Source organism: Cottoperca gobio, chromosome 1 (assembly GCF_900634415.1).
Source record: "Cottoperca gobio chromosome 1, fCotGob3.1, whole genome shotgun sequence".
NCBI lineage: Eukaryota > Metazoa > Chordata > Actinopteri > Perciformes > Bovichtidae > Cottoperca > Cottoperca gobio.
The window spans coordinates 23,676,311-23,696,461 of NC_041355.1; positions in this window are offsets into that span (position 1 = coordinate 23,676,311).

Here is a 20,151-nt window from a genome sequence, read left to right on the forward strand (position 1 = left end):
TTGAATAAAATTACAGATTTTTCTAGGTTTGAACATTGTTAAAAACATGTGGTATAATAGTAAGTTCTTAAAATGTACATATTATACCTTTAAGATTAGGTGAAGTCCAGTGAGTCCTTGTTGTCTTCTATTCTCATTTGGAGATGTTTCCCACTCAGGTTATTTATATCGCAGATCACTGTTATGCATAACTGTACTTCATTTTCATTTTGATGATCCAGTGAAGATTGAATATGTGCTGAGAAAGAAGAAGAAACACTCATTGACACATGCACAGAGAATAAAAATGCACTCCACCAATTTAGAAATAGTGTCCTATGACATTTTTGGACTCAGAGGTCTGGTAAAAGCACTTATTTTTAACTCCCCACCTCCAGATTATTTTCATTTTCAAACTTGTAGTCTTCAACCCCAACCGATGCTGACTCAAGTGACATCATTTAAGGACATTGATCATATTTTTATATCACTCTGGATGGACTTAAGGCTTTATGCAACCTTTTCACATTTGCAGTAGCACTCTGGACTTACATGTGTAAAACAGTGGGGTTTCCCTTTTTCGTAGATTAATCTGCAAATTAGTGGTAGAAAGTGAAGACGTCTCAAAGCTCTTTAATCAGCGTAGTATATTGGCACCGTCAGCCTGACCTCGGTACTGTGTTTTAGATACAGTAAATCAGACACGCAGAGAATCTGGTTTTCTGCTCATGTGACTCTGGATCTACAGCAACTTTTACCTTGCTTTTACACCACCTTTAACTTGCTTTTATTATCTTTTAAAAGGTAGTAGATAAAAGAAAGAACCACTGGGCTTTCTGCTAAACAAACACCCCAAAATCAATAAGGGAAATGTTACTTTGTACATGAGTAACTGCTGAAGACTGGCACAGAGAAAGGATACTTTGCTTTGAGCGAGTGCAGTCAGAAAGATAGAAAACTCCAGCAGGATACAGTCATACTGGCCATATAACTCCAGAAGTGAAGCACATCAACTCTGGGCATCTTTTTCATCTTTGCTCTTTGGTGTTTCCAAATTTAGCTCCAGCAGGACCTCGAGGTCTGCCAGAAAGAGCTGAAGCAGCTGCATAAAGGTGGCCATCAAAAACCTGACAGTGCAGGGCCATGAGGGCCGAAAAGAAGTACACAAGACTGGCGCAACCAGTGATGGAGCTAAAGGTGAATAAAGGAGTAGCCAAACACACACAAATACACTTCTACTCAAACACATGCCCAATGACATACACACTGGGATAGTCGTTTCACTTTGTAAACACTAACATGGCAGCACTCAGGAGGAAAGCATGGCGTCTTTTCCAAACAGAAGAAAGTCAGTGGTCAACTCACGGCTCTTGTTCTTCTTTAAAAGGACCTTTCTGAATTTTGTCCAACTTAGTTTAATTCATAGACTGTATATAAGAAGTTGATGTAGTCACTGTGACTTTACCCATTGTTTGTGCGCTACAGTTTTAAAGCCTCGAGTTTGGCTGTCACCATCTTGTTTTTTTGCAATCAGAAGTGACATCTAAGGGAAACCACAATGTTACAATTACCTTTCATGAACTGTAAACACACTGTGAAAAAACAAAGAGAGCATCTAGAACGGACCACACCGTGGTAGCAACCCGTCAATCACAAGGTAGCCACACCCTAAAGCATACCCCGCTTTATCATCTTTTTTACTCTAAATGGGACCATAATTTACTAAATGAACATCATGCTGTATGAAGAGCACTTTAAACTAGCTATTGAACACATAAACTCACATACAACTAAATCAAGTGAGAAGTAGAGTCATTTCTTCATAGACTTCTATACAACCAGACTTATTTTTCAAAGTGTCCGTGGGCAAGATACTGTACCCCAAATTGCTTCCAATGGCATGGAAAACGGTGTGTGTGAGTGTGTGTGAATGTTCATCACTCCTGATGAGCTTGTGGCACCTTGTATTAATGTGTGTGTCAAATGGTCACAGTTTGTACAACAAAAGGCATCCTTTATGCTAAGACCCTCAACTTAGTTATAACATGCTTCTCACCACTTCTGTGGTTTTGAGATTTGGTAAACATGGACTACTTTCAAAGACTACTCTCTCGATTTTAGCATTGCAGCACAACCATAGAACATGTATTCTTCCTTATCAAAACCTGCTGCCTACATTACCCACAATGCAAGTCTTATTGTAAGTCGCTTTGGACAAACCACTCCACACCCGCTCCCGTGACCACATTACTCCCGTCCTGCAGAACCTCCGCTGGCTCCCAGTCTCCCAACGCATCCATTTTAAAATCTTCCTCTTCACCTACAAAGCCCTTCACAACCAGGCCCCGTCCTACCTCACCGACCTGCTCCATCACCAGTCCCTCTCGCACCCTCCGTTCCTCCGACACCAACCTCCTGTCCCAGCCACAAAGGACCAAGCTCCGGACCTGGGGTGACAGAGCCTTCTCCATCGCCACCTCCTCCCTCTGGAACTCACTCCCCAAACACATCCGTGATTGACTGTACCGATCTCACCATGTTCAAATCTCAAATCAAAACTCACCTCTTCATATCTGCTTTCAATGTGTAATTACTTCTATGTATTCTTAATGTTGATGTCCTGTTTTTCTTAATCTAATTTGTAATGTTATATGTACATGTAAAGCGTCTTTGAGTACCTTTTAAAAGTGCTCTATAAATAAAATGTATTATTATTATTATTATTATTATTATTACTATTAAAAGCATCAGTTAAATGAACTGTAATGTAATGTAATGTAAAAAAAGTCCAGAAAGGTCAGTTTGAGATCCTGGTGTGTTATTTTAGAAGCAGCCTCAATGAGTAGCGGCTACAGAGGTCTGGTAAGCTCTCTTCTTTCTAACTGCACACAAACAGATCTTATTCATTTTCAAACTTGTAGTCATAAGTGACATTACTTGAGAACATTTATCAGACTTCACAAAGCTGACGTTTGGTGGCACAAAAGGCTTTATACAACTGTTTCACATATGCAGTAATCCCAGACTTTGATGCGTCAAATTCTGACAGCTAAAAAAATAAATACAAAAACTAGTCCCCCTGGAAATCCCTATAGCTGTTGTAATGAGCTGTATAGTAAAGTGGATTCCCTTTCATTGTTGAAAACTACATGATTTGTATTTTCACTTTCTTCTCTTGCAGACTCTAACCATCACATTTGCTGCTGCTCTTCTACTATACCCACTAATGTATTAACAATGGATGTAATTACTCATTTATAATGTGAAAGGGGTCACTTGTAGTGACAGACCAGACTTAGCTGTAGTTCCCTCAACTCAACAGAGCATTTTAGCTTCTTTAAGCTCATTGTTGTGGTTTTGCTAAATCAAACACACTGTGTAACTGAAGGGTGCATTTCATTGCCAGGTCTCCCTTGAAAAGAGAATTTAATCTCAAGGGTCTTCCTGGTTAAATAAAGGTTACATATTTGTTTTAAACCAACAACAATCTATTTGATACCTCAGCTACCAGAGTTTACTTTTGATCAGAAGTTGCTGTTGCTCTTGCCAGATGGACAAAACATGAGCATGAGACCCAGGTTGACGAATTCCCTTTAAACCATCTCCATTGGCAACACATGCAAAAAAAGGCACTGGGAAGTACTTGCCATGTGTTGCTTACCACATCAACATTGTAACCACAGGAAATGACTCTCTAACTTAGTAGAGATACAAACCTGATCAGACTCATGCAACCACACACACATTATAATGTCCCCATCTGTCTCTCAATCTTTCCCACTCTTACTCTTCTTTTTCACCGTCCATTGCTTCTTCCCGCCTGTTGCCGTGGCTGTGTCGAGGTGTAGCCGAGCCAAGTTTACCCACCGTGCCAATCGGATGTGTTGCTGGCTTGGAGAGTGATAAGCGCTCAGCTGTTGCTTCTATCGTTTGGCTGCATTCACTCTGAGTCAGCGTGCCATAGTTTATCTTTTTGTTGACATTTGTGGTTTGCCATAGCTTGAAGTGTTTAGTGACATTTTGCAAATGGTCACTGCTGAGCTCGCTGTTGAAAACTGTTTAACAAACTTTTGTTTTCCTTTGTTGCTTTGCCCCTGCACTTAAATACTACACAAGTTGCACAAACCTGCCATCTGAACATCTAATCTTGTCCCAGGTCGTTCCTCCCCCGCAGTGCAGCCCTCCTACCCATCTGACAGATCTCGAATCGCCCAAAAAGCAAGTAGTTACTGTACAAGTCAAAATGCCGGAGCAGGCTGCTCCCATTGGCAATATGAGCAGCTCTCACTGGAATTCGGCAAATGACCTGAAGGTAAACTCTCCACCACCAACACACTTTCACACCTGAGCAGCAGAGGGACACCTCGACTCTGAAGTTCTCTGTGTGTGTTTCTATGCCTGCACACAGGTATGTTTTTGAACCAGAGAGCCTGAGAGAGAAAGAGGAGCAGGAGTAACAGATCTGACAGAAGGTTCACACTGTGATGATGAAAGATACACACATTGCTCTCTTCTCAAAGCGTGGACAGTGGCACTGAAGAAAACTAAGCAGTCCTGGGAGTCCTGGGTTGCTTTTTTCAGATGCTTTCTCTCCTTTAGCCCTGAGCTAGGCAGGAACTGGATGATATTTGACCTTTTTGGAAAGGTGGAGAGGCTTCTGATGTTATTCCTTTTTGGGAAAATCTCAACTCACCTCCACCGAAAAAAAGCTTCCTCGAGCCTGAGGCAACGGGATGGTGAAAAGAAAAGCTTTTGGTTTCCCATTCGAAGCCTTGAATGCATCCAACTGCTGCACTGTGCACTTGTTTCACATAGAGCTCTAAAATAACTGCTCAATAACTGCTCTGTAGGGTATGATTCATGCTTAGCAGGAGCTTAACTGTCCTCAGCCCCCCCACCCAACCACCCCCACCGCCATTGATTTTACATTTATACCCAGCTAAATGTGTCCAATATTGCTGCCATCTTTACTTTATGGTACTCATTTTAAAATTATGACTAGAGGCAGAGCTCTGGATTCCTCATTTTATACCTTCAGAAGCATAAATCTTTAAATCATGTCATCTTAATTTCAAATAAAAAAAGGGCGGTAGTGGATTCTCAGACTGAGTGTGTACAAGCCAAGATCTGATTTGTTTGCCCCTTAGAATGGAAACATGTCTAAAGGCTTCAATTGATATTTGTCAGAGGACTCTGTCACATGCGACCACAAGGGGGCACTGCATGGACACAGTTCATTATGTAATGGACCAAACAAAACAACTACATCTGCTCAAACACTTGTATTCCACAACCAGGAGATGGAAGATCATTTCTAATCTTGAACATGGAACATTTGCTGTTTAACTTTACATTTAATTTAATTGCATCAACCACTGAAAAGCTTTACAAACAAGCATTCTTAATGTGTCCTGTGAGGCGGAGGAGCATGCCAACACAGCGTGCTCTTGATGTGCTAGCACATGACGTGCATTCTAATTTCACATGAGAAGCTCTCTTCATGCTGCTGCAGGATTGTTGTCATTTCCTGTGTAGTGGAGGTAGTAATTTATAAAAGGGAGGCAGTGAAAGATAAGAGACATAGATAGACAAGGAGGTAGATAATGGGGAACCAAGGGAGGGATGTTAAACACAGCAAGGAAAGGTGATAACATTTTCCCAAACCACTGTGATACCTGTCATCCTCGAGCAAATCCCCTTGAAAATAGAGTGGTCAACCAGAGAGACAAAGAAAATAGGGCGATAACACTAATACAATAACATATTTTGTTCTTTCTCTATCTACTCTCTCCCACTATTTAGAGCTTCCCCAGCCCCTCCCAACAGGTGTCAGTTAATACAATAAAAAAGTTTCACAAGATGGAGAGCTAATCGGCACATGACACCGAAACCCAGGTCAGTGGACACGCACACACGCGCACACACACACACACACACACACACACACACACACACACACACACACACACACACACACACACACACACAGGCACATAGTTATAGTTAGAAATAAGGGTGTTAGATTAGTGACAGGCAAATGGAGGTATGGCAGGAAATTGTTCATTTAATTAACACCTGAAAGTGCCATCTACTGCAATATAGAGCCTTCAATCAATGACCAATGAAGCTGCTCTCTCACTATGAAGCTCATTTTATACTGCAGCACTTTCAGCAGTGAGTGACAGATACAAATGTTGTCTCAGAGTGTATAACATATATTTCATAGTTTTCCAAGACAAATTGCTTTAAAAAATGGTGGACATATTTCGAAAGAAAAACATATTGTCGCATTCAATCTTCTTTTAAATAGGCCTAGTCTTTGTCAATAATGATAATGGCAATACTGTGAAGAGACAGAGAGAGACAGAGAGAGACAGAGTTTTAAAAAAACACTTTATTTACATATTATTATTATATATCGGAAAACATTTTAAACAACGACCAGCAGCAACCAAAATTAAGGCATTAAATGAACAGCCGGAATACCAAATGACCAAATAAATCGATCTCCAGAAACACAGCAAAGAACGAGCATGCACGAAACAACACCACAGGCCAACACGCGGCACCCTCGACCCATGCCGCGGCCCATAAAGGGGTTTGCATAGCTTGTGTATCAAAGGGTTAAAAGAAAATAATAATAAAAAAACTATCCAATCAAAACTGCGCAAAGTGTAATTCGTCATCACTGACAGAACAGATAATATTTTTAAAACACAAACGTTGTTTAAAAGTGTCTATGTCTCCTATATGTTTATAAAACCTGAACTCGAGCCAGAGTCTTGCTTTAATGTTGCACAGCCACACTGCTGTCGCCTCTTGCCCTTCTCTGTTTTCCACTCTGTTCTTTTTACTTATGCAAATGTACATTTTGGCTTCTCCTGAGAGGAAGTTTAGGAGCTGCTACTTTTCTTTGTTATCTTTTTTTGTAGGCAGCTCCCATGATAAAAACACTCAGTAACAACTACATTAAACAGACTAAAGACCAATGTTAAAAGAGAGAAGAACTCTGGGACCCGGGCATAATTCAGCGCCGGCCCCACTGCATCCACCAGCTGTTGTAAGCACAGGGTCCTTGACCTGCACAGCACCACCATCATAGTCAACGGCCTCTCTAGCTGTGAGTTGGTCTCCTCTGAGACCTGAGGTAATGCATCACAGTGTTTCATCTCCCTCATACTCACTGAAGTAGAGGGAAGAATAAAAGCTCACCTTCTTATCTTGCTTGGTTCAGTTATTTCATGCCCGGTGTCTGAGAGAAGTGAGTGGATGACCCTCTTCGGTCCGTTCTTTTTCTCCAGACCGAAGAAGAAGTTAGAGGGAGCATCCATCTAGGTGGCGTTTTGAAACCGTGACCGGACCAGTCTAGCCCAGGGGTGCCCAAAAGGTTGATCGCGACCGGTCAGCGAGTGTAGTGCGGGTAGATCGCGCACCGTTGAAAAACAATATACATATATATTCCCCCAACGGAATCCCGCGCCCCCAGAAATTCAAGTTTTTTGTTTTTTTCTTGCCTTGCGCATTCACCACTGTTTCGCGAAGAGCAAAAAAAAGTAAAAAAACAAACAAATATATTATTTAAAACACGCATCATCAAAATGTATTTGTTTTTTTACTTTTACCACAAGTTTCTTTAATCTATAATACTCTTGGTCAGTGAGGCTGGACTCCTCTCTTTGACTCATATGGAGTCTGGCTGAGGTAATAAAAATAAAAACTGGAAAGTAATCCTCCACCTTTACACCATGTTGGTTTTTTGTTTGTAGGAGAAAAACTTTTAACATTTCAGCCGTATACATTTTTTCTTCTTCTGACTGTTAGTTTTAATTAAAACCAGGGATATCACTGCTGTCCGACACACACTCGTCCACACTAAGACTCTCGTCCGTCTGTCCCTGCCTTCTCACAGTCTGTCCCTTTTCCCCAACTTTACTGTTTTTAGCATCACTGGATGCCTTCTTTGACTTTTTCTTACGCTTGGCAGCAGGTCTTTTCTGTAATGTCTCCAGTGCTGCTGCTGCCTCTTCCTCCTCCATCTCCGCTTCCTCTACCTGCTCACTCCATGTGACCCTTTCTTTTCCTGCCATATTTTCCTGCACCTCTCCTGTCACCTCTACCGGCTCTCCTCCCAAACCTCCTGCCTCCTCTACCTGCACCTAAGCCCCCCGCTTCACCAGCCGCCGCTCCTCTAGGACCAGACGGAGCTTGGTCAACGTGCCTCGGGCAAGCTCTTGCGGTGTGTCCCTCCTCCCCGCAACCAAAACACATAATACTTGATGAGGTGACAAAAATCATGTAATCATAATCATCTACTCTAACATGGAAGCGGAGGTTCAGCTCCACATCCCGGTTATTAAGAATCATATACATCTGTCTACGGTGAGACACTACATGTTTAAGTAACTGAGACTTACATCCAGACAGGATCTTTTTCACCGGGGAACAACTTTCCCGTGTCTGGACAGCTCTCTGCTGAGAAACTCATCGGTTAAATAACAACTTTGGTTGCGGGTTGCGTGTGTGGCAGTACCTGCACAAACAAATCGTTCACCATGATACCTGTCTCGATGACGCGGTTCACCTTCTCCAGCTGGTCCAGGAAAATGACAACAGCGCCGTTCATCCGTGCCAGTGACTTAATACTGCTGTGCCCGACCTTTTCCCCCACAGCTAAACCAATATCCTCCATGCTACACGGGAAGCCAGCTGAAATTTTAATGCTGTGCTACCTTGTAAGCTTGGCGAATTCTCCATTTACCATGGCGAAAGACGCCGACCGGCGAGACACCGGCAAGAGAAAACCCCCAACAACCTCGAAACACCACACCAAAACGCACCGAAAGTCAACTAAATCAAACTATCACCAGTGAATTAAGTTAAATTAACACCCATTAACAAAATACTCAAAGAAAGAACTCCCATCATGCACTTAGAGAGAGAGAAAGAGATAGAGAGAGACAGAGAGAGAGAGAGAGAGAGAGAGAGATAGCTTAGTTTTCTTTCTTTCTTTTTCTTTAATTTTCCTAAATTAAGCTTTTCCATACACACTTGTATCCTGGTTTTGAGTCTTATCTGGATTTGATCATATTCTAACTCAGTATCCCAATTCCTACAGGTTTTTAAATTTAGGATAAGGGTTTCTGAAACCAGGTTTCATAAACCAGAATGGACGCACAGACACAAGTATTTCTTGCATTTGCAATATCCAGTTCAGATGCCCATACAAGTATTTAAATTTTTAAAAACCATCCAAATTAATTTGAAACAAAAAAAAATTGAACAAGAATGCTATTTCCCAAATCCTTCAAAACTGATACCTTTTGAAAGCAATATTAGATTTTTGACGCCAACACCGATACTGGTATTTAAGAGTTAAGAATATCTGATTCAAAATACATAATATTAATCAAATGTTTTGATAAAGATTACATGTCATTTACCATGTGAGCTGTAATTCTACCACCTGCACTTTCGCCTGTCTGATGGTGTCTGCCGTGATATGTTAAAGGTGCTGACTTAGATTTAAAGTTCAAACGCTAAAACAAAAAATCTGGTGAAATTTAACGGAACTACGTGGATGTCCACCAAAAGACAAAGCCACATAGCAAGAGCACCATTATGAATGTGTGTCTGAAATCGAATGGTTCTCCTTGTTCTCCTTGTAAAACCTGCATTGCGAGCCTGAGATGCTGTGGATGCCACCAGACTGAACTGCCTCCCCTATGAAGTGGACTGTGACTGTGACCATGTATCTCAGTTAAAGGTCTCAATGTTCTTCAGCTGTTTTTGGATCATAACAACAATTCAAAACCTTGATCCAAAAACTGCTGGTATTGCAGTCCAGAAGTCACGCTTTGTGTCCATTTGGTAACTCAACCAGTCAGTCCAACAATAAACACACTTCAGTTCATTTAACCATTTAAATTCCACTTGGTCTTTTAAGGGTCAGTCAAGGTCTGATTCATCAATTGTCTGAGTGACTAGACTGTGTCCTCAACTGAGTTCTGTGTGGGCTCCATCTGATGTTGTGATGGATAAGCTAAAACACGCTGCCACATTAATATATCTCCCTGAGGTGATGGATGGGAGCCCAGGATCTGACAGGGATGTCAACAGCCACGATCCACTGCACAGCGACCAAAGGAAGAACACGAAATGCCCATTTCTGATGACAACCCAGATGCTCATGCTTTCTGACACTGTATGCACTTAGCAATGTTCACTCCTCTCTCTTTTTCTTTCAAAGACATGATCACTTGCTTGTTTTTTCCTGTTTCTCACTTTTTTTCTCCCCTCCATACCTTCATGTTGATCTATCTACCTGTCGTACTTTAGATCTCTTCGTGCTTTTATCCAGGTTGACTTTTGCTCCCGACTGTTTTTTTTTTTTTTTATACCTCTCACCTTTTTATTTTTTCAAAAGATTTGGTGTTTTTTTAACTGCCTCCCTCCTTTTATCATCTCTCTCCCTTTGTATTGTTTCTGTTATGTATACTCTCATTATTTTCTGTTAGACATAAAAATAATAGGCTTTTTCTCACCATTGTAAGCTTTCTTTCAGACTGTAGAGCCTGCATCCTGCCACTAAATTAAATGGCATGCTAGCACAATCCTCTCCAAGCAAGAAGAAAAGTAGTTATCAAAATGTCACAAGCAAATTGTTTTGACTACAATACATACTCCCTGTCACCCTCCCCGGGCAGAACTCGAAAACCCCCAAAAGTAAAGCCGAGGCTGACAGAGAAGCAGGCCCAAGAGACATGTTGAATAAACCGCAGGTTTCTAGAGTAAGTGGTGCGAGGTATATAAGCCTGTCACTTCTATTTACCTCTTCCTGTTTGAGCCCATATGAAGACCCTTCGTGCTACATTGCAAAGGTCACACATACTGCAGTTCTATGACGTAACCGCCGCAATACAATAAGAATTACCTGGCATGTTATTTCACGCACAACATCATGTGTCAAATTTCATATCATCCATCTGCTTGGCATTTAATGTGTTTCCAGGGAACACACATATAATTTATTTACATGCAGTAAAGCTTTTGTAAATGTGTTTGTTCTGTATCCATACTGCAGTAGCACTCTGGGGCAATTCTTTATTAAAGGGTAAAGAAAACAACAACAAACAAATAAAAAACACAAATGTTAGTCTTTACTTTTAGTGGTCATGCAGACAGTTTTGCTTTTATTTGCCTTTATTTTGAGATATTTGTCAATGAGATTTCTGCTTCCACACCAATATAATAGAGGCGAAGGGAATTTAGTTTGTATTGCTCACAGCACTGAAACAATGACATTAAAAACAAATTCAACGGCAGCATCTTTTTCCAGTGACCCTCTTACTCCTGCCTGGTTCCACACCTCTGCATCAATGCGCACATCTCAGCTTTTTTCTCAGGTTGTGCTCATTGATGGCTCTTGCCTCGGTTGGCAATGCAACCATGCCAATTGTAACTTTGGAAGCATGATTAAGAATGGTGACGTCATCGTTCTAGGCCCAAAAAATGCACCAAAAATAGCGAGAGATTAAATTGACACAACTTGGTTGTAAATGGAGTTGCAGAAATAACAACTCTTAAATCAACCTATGTTTTGAATAGGCACAATTAGTGTAAAGCTAAGTGTCCCTAGAAACCACTCATTTCAAAATCGCTAACACCTTTTGTATTAATTAACAATGGCAGAGTGTCCATACAAATGTACACTCAAATTTTAACCAAATCTGCCAAAGAAAATCTGTTTCCGTTTCCATCCACTCTCATTCACTGTGTGAATATTAGGAGTTGAAATTGAAGTTAACTAATTATGGTTACTAGAACTTCTTTGCACCAAAATAATAGTCCTTATTAAAACTGCTGACAGCATGTTCTGTAGATGACCAAGAGTAACAAGGACATTGTTTTCGGTAAATGAAGTGCATTCAATTGACCTTTATTGCATTGGGTCAAAAGCATCAGAGCAGAGCACCTTCATTACACATGTTTAACATCCAAGCACTCCGGACCTTTTTATTTTTTTATGTATTCTTTCAATTTAGGTTTACCAACTTTTTAAACTTTTAACTTTCAGCATCTCAAAGCACAGCCTTTGTTTCTTTGTGTACCTGCAAATACAACCGTACACAACTGTAAACCTGCAGTGGAAAACTGTGCCGCTTGATTTCCCCTAATGTAAAAACATATCTAGAAATATACTGCTGCCTTACAATTACAGCCAATGGCCTACTTTTTATTGACACAACACAAGCTGGAGCACAGAAATGGTTTATAAGAGGCTCTGACAGGCTGGCTTTGATCTGGAGTATGGCTGCTTCTTAGACACAGTCCCAGCCGTCGCTCCTCTTCTTGAGAAAAGGGCCCTAATTGCTCTTCAAGGCTCTCGATATGAGATGCAAGGGACAGAAAATACTCCTGACACAGATCATCATGTGCTAAATATTGTATCGTTGTTGTGTAAAAGGAGATGAGTTCCTATTCATATTTAATTGGTTTGGGCAGCATTGTGCCACACTCCGGCTTGCTACAGGATGCAGGATTGTGTGAGGAACCCTGACTGTGTTGTGTTGTCCTGTACAAAAGTACAGATCTAATGAGCATTTGACTTGTCTTATCATACTTTTGTAAAGTGCATTAGAGCCCAAGTCATACAGGACCTCAAGTCTTTCAAATGTGTGCTGGAGAAGATGAACCACATCGTTCATGGTGAACAAAGTTTCTGTCTTCTTTAATTAAAAACCTCTCAACGGGTGGACGGCCGTCGAGGAGTTTTATTGTGCCATGTACATGTAAATTTCATAATAAAAATAAATAAATAATAATAATAATAATATTTTTGGAAAGTTTAGAATCTCGTCTATTTAGATATTGAGATGAAAATCACAACAGCGGTACAATCAGCTCCTCAAACTAGCAAGTACACTCAAAATCAAAATCATAACTTTGAGCCCAATCACCTATAAAGCCTCATAAATATCCTCTTTTCAGCAATATTTAAAAAAAAACGCACCTAAGGCATTGCCAGATGTCCACACGTTCGTCTCCGATAAAAAGATATCCACCGTGAACATCGTCACATCGATAAAAGTCCATGAACAGCTGTTGCAATCTATGAAATCAGCTGATTGATTTTTACATTGTGTGATCATAAACAGTCATAACTTAATATCTCGTGCGCTCATCGTGGTTCAGACACTTCCTAGTTGTTGCGCGGACTCTTAGCGTTAGATTGACACTGCATTTGAGCGAATCGGAGTTTAGATGGGTTTTTTACAACCTTCATGAGCCAATGAGTGTCAACTTGATAAGAAAGTGCCCACCCACTTCTATTGTTACAGGCTGCGCCAGGAGCAGCTCAGCACCGGGAGGCCCACCTCGTTCGTTACATGTGTCACTTCCCATGGTTTGATTTTACAAGATAAAATGTATTTTCAAAATTACAATTATTTTGTAATGTAACAATTATTTATTGTTCAGAAGAAAATACAAAAAAAACATTAAAAAAAGAAAATGTGTTTATACTTCACTTACTCTGTGTGATTACTACTAACAGGGAATATGGGTATATAATAGTTATTTATAAATAAATAAAAATATTTTATTAATAAATATTATAATATGTACACATGCACAGTTTGTGTACGCCTGGTGTTACTCTAATATGTCTATTAAATTAAGTTTTTATCTCTTTTATTTGAAATTGGAAGTTTTACTTCATAACACTTGGTTCTATGTTTGTATTCTGTTTTCCAGTCCATACCTACCAGCTATACCCATCTTCAGGCATCTTTTTTAACAACAAACTTCAGGCGGAGTGTATTTTCTTCAAATTCAGTATATTCAGGCCACTATTACTCAGTGCCAGAAGCACTTGGAGTGATTATTCAATGTTTTGCAAGAACAATAAGAGAGTTATCTTTTGAATGAGACCAAAATCATGCAGCTGGTGCAAATGGTTGAAGAGCAGCTTTCAATTTACTTTATTTTCATGTAAATTCCCCTACCCTGTAAGAGGTTAAAAAACTTCGTTCTTTATTGTAAAATAATGATCAATAACAGCAGCATCTGAGGAGTTTCTTTTAAGTGCATTAATCCAGAATTATATTAATATCTTCTATCTATCTTAACTTTATGGCCCTCTGATTGGCCCATACGGCTGAAACACTCCATCTGGCACCAACTTAGCAGTAAAAGTTTGTTTCGTAAACTTTAGAATGACTGCAAACAGAAAAAAAGCATTTTAGTTTAGTTTTAAAAGGTCCTGAAATCACAGAATACTAAATAATCTGTCTTCAGGTTCGGCTAATGTGAATTATGTTTATCAAAATGTGTGAGTCGGCTTTCACATTCATTTTTTGTAGGAGAACATGGCGTTTTACCCTCGGAGTAAGTTTGAAATGGTTTCTGGGATTTATGAATTTAGTTTATTATTATTCAATGCATATGGTCTAATGACATGCTCCATAAATTGTAACATGTAGGGCGTTGAACATAAAACATTAATACATGTGTTGTTGATGAGGCAGAAAAAAATGAGCGAGGAGGCAACTTCATTTAAATATGGCAATTTATCATCTATGACTCCCGGCTATATGCTGGCACTTTGTCCAGATTATTGCCTGCAACACAGACGGTTATCCTCAGCTTGCTACTTTTTTCAACATGTTTCTGTCAGCTGGATATATTGATTCTGCAGACAGACACCAATGTTATGGAGCGGAAGGACAACCTGCAATCCAGGTGGCAATGACAGCAGCTCCTGCATCCATTTACAGTCATTTTCCCTGTCCCCCTCCACTGGAAGACCTCTCAGTCTTCCTAAAAGAGTGGAAACATGTTTGTAAAAGGCACTCTTCAAAGCAACAGCCTGTAGAAAGGCTTTGTACAGTGCACTATAGTGCAGGGAGCTTTACTACCCTTAGCCACGCACATTTATCTCTAATGAAGCAGTGCTGTTCTGCAGGCCCTAATGGGCATTGTACTGTACAGTTGTTAAAGTATACTGATTAATTATTATTAAAGGACAAGTGTAACTGCACCTTATTATCTAGTTATATTCCTCCTGTGTCATCGTGTTACACTGAAGCACAATAGCAGAAGAAAAACACCACCAGTTACTCTTTCTAAAGCTGAGCTAGGGCTCGTCTTTATAGCTTTCAAGTGGAAAAAAGCTCCAAGTGTGCTTTCTTTACTTTCTATTTTTAACCCAGTAAAACTCAGAGTCGGGGTTTATCATTTCCATTTCCTTTGTAAGGAATTTCATTACAGTCCTGTAATTTTTTCTTTTGCTCTAGTTCTCCAGATGTAATATCAAAAGTCCATGTTCTCCTCAACTTCCTGCAAAACTTTCACTTTGATTTTGCTCACTGTCTTCATATCCAGCCTTCTGCACACTGACATACTGCACACTTTCGCTTGGTTTTAAGCTATCACTTTTGTCTCTACTAAAAAAAATATAATTCTTCATTTAAATTTGAACTTTTAAACCGACCATTGCTGCAACAATGAATGCTAACCTAATGGTTTTCCGAATATGCCTTTACCTCTGACTAACTCCCTGAGTTACTGAAACTCTTAAACATTCATGATTATTTCCTTTCCTGCTTAAAAATCTACCACCAGAGCACAAAACACTGCTCGATAAATCAATCTGAAGCTGTAGCTGTGGCAGTCAACAGAGTTAAAACAATGAAATTCTCCTTGAGCATTGCAGTGCAGTTATTGATTTTAATCCAGTGTTCCTCCATTAATCAATCATCTTTCAGCAGCATTAATTCCTGTTCCTCCATAGCCTGGGGCGGTCATCTGATGAAAGGACATGCCTGTTTAACCCTTTTGTTTTGCCAAAGCAGCCGAACAACAACAGGCATTTCATAAGGAAGATTGATCTTCTACGAATGAGAAGAAAAACATTTGCTACTAACCTTATTTAGTTAGACAAGCTGTGTTTGAGCTGAACCCAAAAACATATTAAACATTTATTTTCCCTCTTACTTGGTATCCAGAGGAGCAGCTACTTTTAAAGGAGCGATCTTGCATTTAAGTGTGCACACTTTTCACATGAGTCCCAGCTTTAGGGTGAGAACACTCACAGTTAGTCCCCTCCTGGGTCAGGGTTACTTCACGATGTTTCCCACTAACAAGAATATGGAACCATTCTACAATTACTTCATTCATAAATCCCTCTTGAATAAAATCATTTGATTTTCTATGCATGTTATCTTGGACTGGGGGAAGTGAGCCTTGGCACTCCATGATTGGATTAGCAGACCCATAGTAGGAGCGGTATAATACAGCCCAAAAATCTAATTTGATTTGGAAAGGATCAAGGAATGTAATTTGATGTTTCTTATCTTGCTTAGTGACGAACAGAGGAGAGGTGAAAAAACCTGAACAGGATAGCCTATGTGAAAGCTGTATTGATCTCATACAAATTGAAATTGGCCAAGGCTGTTAAAAAGAGCCTTTACATATATCTCTAGTTGTCCAACAGTAACAGGAGCTGTTAGGTTTACATTTGTATAACACAGTTGTCACCACTGCTTGATTTCCCAGCAGCTTTTTCAAGATAGCAGTTTTTGACTAGATATGAAAAACAAATATACATCTGAAATGCTTTCCAGACTATCATCCTCTTGGTCATAAAGCCTCCCCCTGTCCACAATGAGGCTGTATATGAGCAGCAACACAGGGCTAACACTGATGTACAAAAGAAGGTGGCATTTGAGCGTAAATAAAAAGGTCATAGAGCAAGAACTCAAGCAGCATCAGTCTAGTTGCATATTTCATGCACATTATGAACTTGTACAGCTAAAAACACCTTTTCAGATAAGGTGTTGTTAGTTAGTTAGTCATTCATTCAGTCAGTTACCTGCTATTGTGTCACTTATCTCACCAGCCAGTCACTCGTTGGTGTGACAAATTAATCATTATGTCAATCAAAAGTGTAATGTACTGTATTTCTTATTGAAATATGCAGGAAGGTTTATTTTTTTATCAAAGACATTTGCACGTTTGCTAATGGACCTGTAGAGGACTGTTAACCTCAACCCACAATACTGGCTGGATCCGAAGGTGAAAGACAAGGGAGAAATTAATAAATGAGCCGCACCATAGCTCTGTTGGAAATGTACACAATGTTTCTGCCAACTGAGATGGAAACACACCTCCAACTATAATATAACTCGCTAGTTGGAGCACCTTGGTGGCCCAGTGGATACAGCTCCTACCACTGCAACGTCACAATAATCATCAGAACATTATCTCAGCTTTCATCTATGTCATCTGATTACACTGTGAACTAAGCTCGAACCTTTCCAAACAGTATGAATTAGGCTGCACAATTCTTCTGAAGAAAACTCTACAAAGATATTAAGAGATTCATTGAAGAGCAGGACAAGCATCACTGGTGCTCATGATACATTAATTAAAGCTTGAACTACAAAATAAGTTTTAAAATCCATGACTGATAAACATCACTTCTCTTACTTGATATAATTTTCCAAGTGCCTCCACTCCCTCACATATACAGGATGTTAAATATCACATGAGCACTGCAGCTCTGTCCCTAAAGGTAATGTTTGGATAAAGCCAGAGACCCATGGGAGACACATATTTGAATGCAGTAATGCTAGTCAGTCTACTCATTCACAGTCTCACTCACACACTTTATATTTTGCATGCTGCCTCTTGTCAACAAGCTGCATTTCTCCTGGTAGACAGTGCAGCTGCACTATACAGAGCGAAGGACACAACAGCCTTGTGCGGGTCATTTATATTGTGCAGCCAAGCTCATTAACTCAGAGCCTAATGTTTGTTTGTTTGAGCTTGTTCCATTTGATCCCCATTAAAACGCTGTTCCAATCCAATTGGACCTTTCCGAGCTGCCAATGGCGGCTGCCAATATTAATGCACTGCACAGACTGTTAGGGAAAACACAAAAGTATGAGTGCGAAAGGCTTTCATGTCACAAAATGCTATATCACAGGAAGAGTTCTGATACAATATAAATCAAAGTCCTTTTTGATTCCCTTTCTGGTTTAATTTTTTTTTTTATAACATGTCTTTGATAGTTTGAAAAGAAGGCTGAGGCTCGACTTCTGCTTTTTTTCTGAGAGTGTCCTCCACTGACAGGCACAGCGACCTTGTCACATTTTTTCACAGCTTTTTGACCATGGGCTGTAATTATTTAATAAGTGTCCAAGTATACCCTGGCCTGATCCCATCTCACGCCTTTCCCTCCCTCTACATATGCGGCGATATCTCCGCTTGGATCTTTTCTTGTTCTTTTGGTCCATTCACTATCTCTCATGGTCTGACTGTGTGTCTGACTGAGTGACTGACTGACCGATCAATGGACCAAGTGACTGACTGACATTCTGCCCTTTTCTTTCTTGTCAAGGTTAAATTGTAAAAGTAACAAGTCGAGCTTTGTCAGTTTGTCATTGACACTTTTGAGGTTTAAGACGGATGCTGCCATGCAACAGGACTCAGTATTCTAATATACAAAGAAAACGAGAGCAGGTAAGGAGCCATAATGTTTCCCATCTTAACCATCTTTGTTTATTGTGATATATTTTTCTAATTAGCACTAAAATTCTAAGTAGAACTGAGGGTAATGAGTTTTGCAGGTATTATAGTATAGTATAATATGCAAGTATTGGGAGGAGAATGAGTGTTTGAAAGAAATTTCCTCGCAATACATGCAATACATTTTGAGACATTTTTCTCAAAACCCAAAATTGACAAGCTGGTTGTGGCACTGCCTGCTCCTGACCTGCCTGCTTTGCGTGTTTCCTAGTGATGGCGAGATGAAGCTACATGAAGCATTGAAGCTTTCCATCCAATTGGTTCGATTATATAAAGTGTTGAGTCAGAAGTCCACAAATTATGAGGGGGCTCAATTGCGGTTCGCTCCCCTTTATATTTCGAATCACACACCAAATCCGCAAACTTGTTCCTGAATCAGTCACGTGGTACGGCAGGTTTGTGAGGCTTTGAACGTCATCACATACGTCATCAACACAAGCGTCGATATGCGCTTCACAAAAATCTTCCGCGATTACTCGACACACGCTTCGAAGCCTCGACACGGAAGGACACATCACTAGTGTTTCCTGACCAAGCCTGTTTTGGACCTGTCTGCCTGTCTTCCCGACCCGTACTGGATTCCTTCAACCTGCCTTGCATGTTTCATGACCCTCTGCCCTGCCCCGATTTACCCCTTGCCTGCTACCTATTGGTTAGTCCTTGTAGATTATTAACATCCCGCTGTGGATCTGTTTACTCGTCTATAACCTGCTCCTGACTACAAATAAAAGTCAATACTTACAATACAATATACAATACAATATTTGTCAAAACTTTTCACCATAATCCAAAAATGTCATGAGGCACTAGATGGATTATCTGGGAATTACCAACGTCAGTTATTCTGCACTTTGAATGTGTATGCTAATTCATGGAAATCCATTAAATAGTAAATAAGTCAACCTTGTTGTGGTGGTAGTAATAACAGAGGTCAGAGTCAATACAGTTCATCCTCTGGGTATAATGAATGCCTTTAAAAAAAATTCATGGCAATCAATTTAGCAGTATTTAAGATATTTTAGTGCAAAGTTGTGAACAAACCAACCAACAGATCAATTGACAGGGACTGTCCCTGGATGCTGACAGCATGGTTAAAACGTGACAGAGCCCATGGAATATGGACAGCATTTACGTAGCGCTATTCTAGTCTTAGCAACCACTCAAAGCATTTACAACACGAGCCAGCATGAACCCCTTCATTTAAACATTTACACATTGGTGCCACTCATCAGGAGCGACACACATTCACATGAACACTCACAACACAAGCAATTTAGGATTCAGTTTTGTTTATATTGGTACTATTTAGGCCATTTCATATTTGGTCAGAACTTAATAGATGCAAAAAACAATGTGAGGATAAAGCATTGGAGTTGTTTGAAGAGGCATTTAGTTTTGTGTCTAGGGTTACTGATATTCTGACAGTCAGAGTACAGCTAAAAACACTACAAGTGCATAAAAAATATACCACCGTTGTATAACTCTGGTTGTAGTAACGTCAACCAAGGAGAACCAGCATTGACTTAAAAGCCTGTGTTTTTCTAATGGTCGAGAGGATGATATAAGAGCTGTGAAGTGCTAATA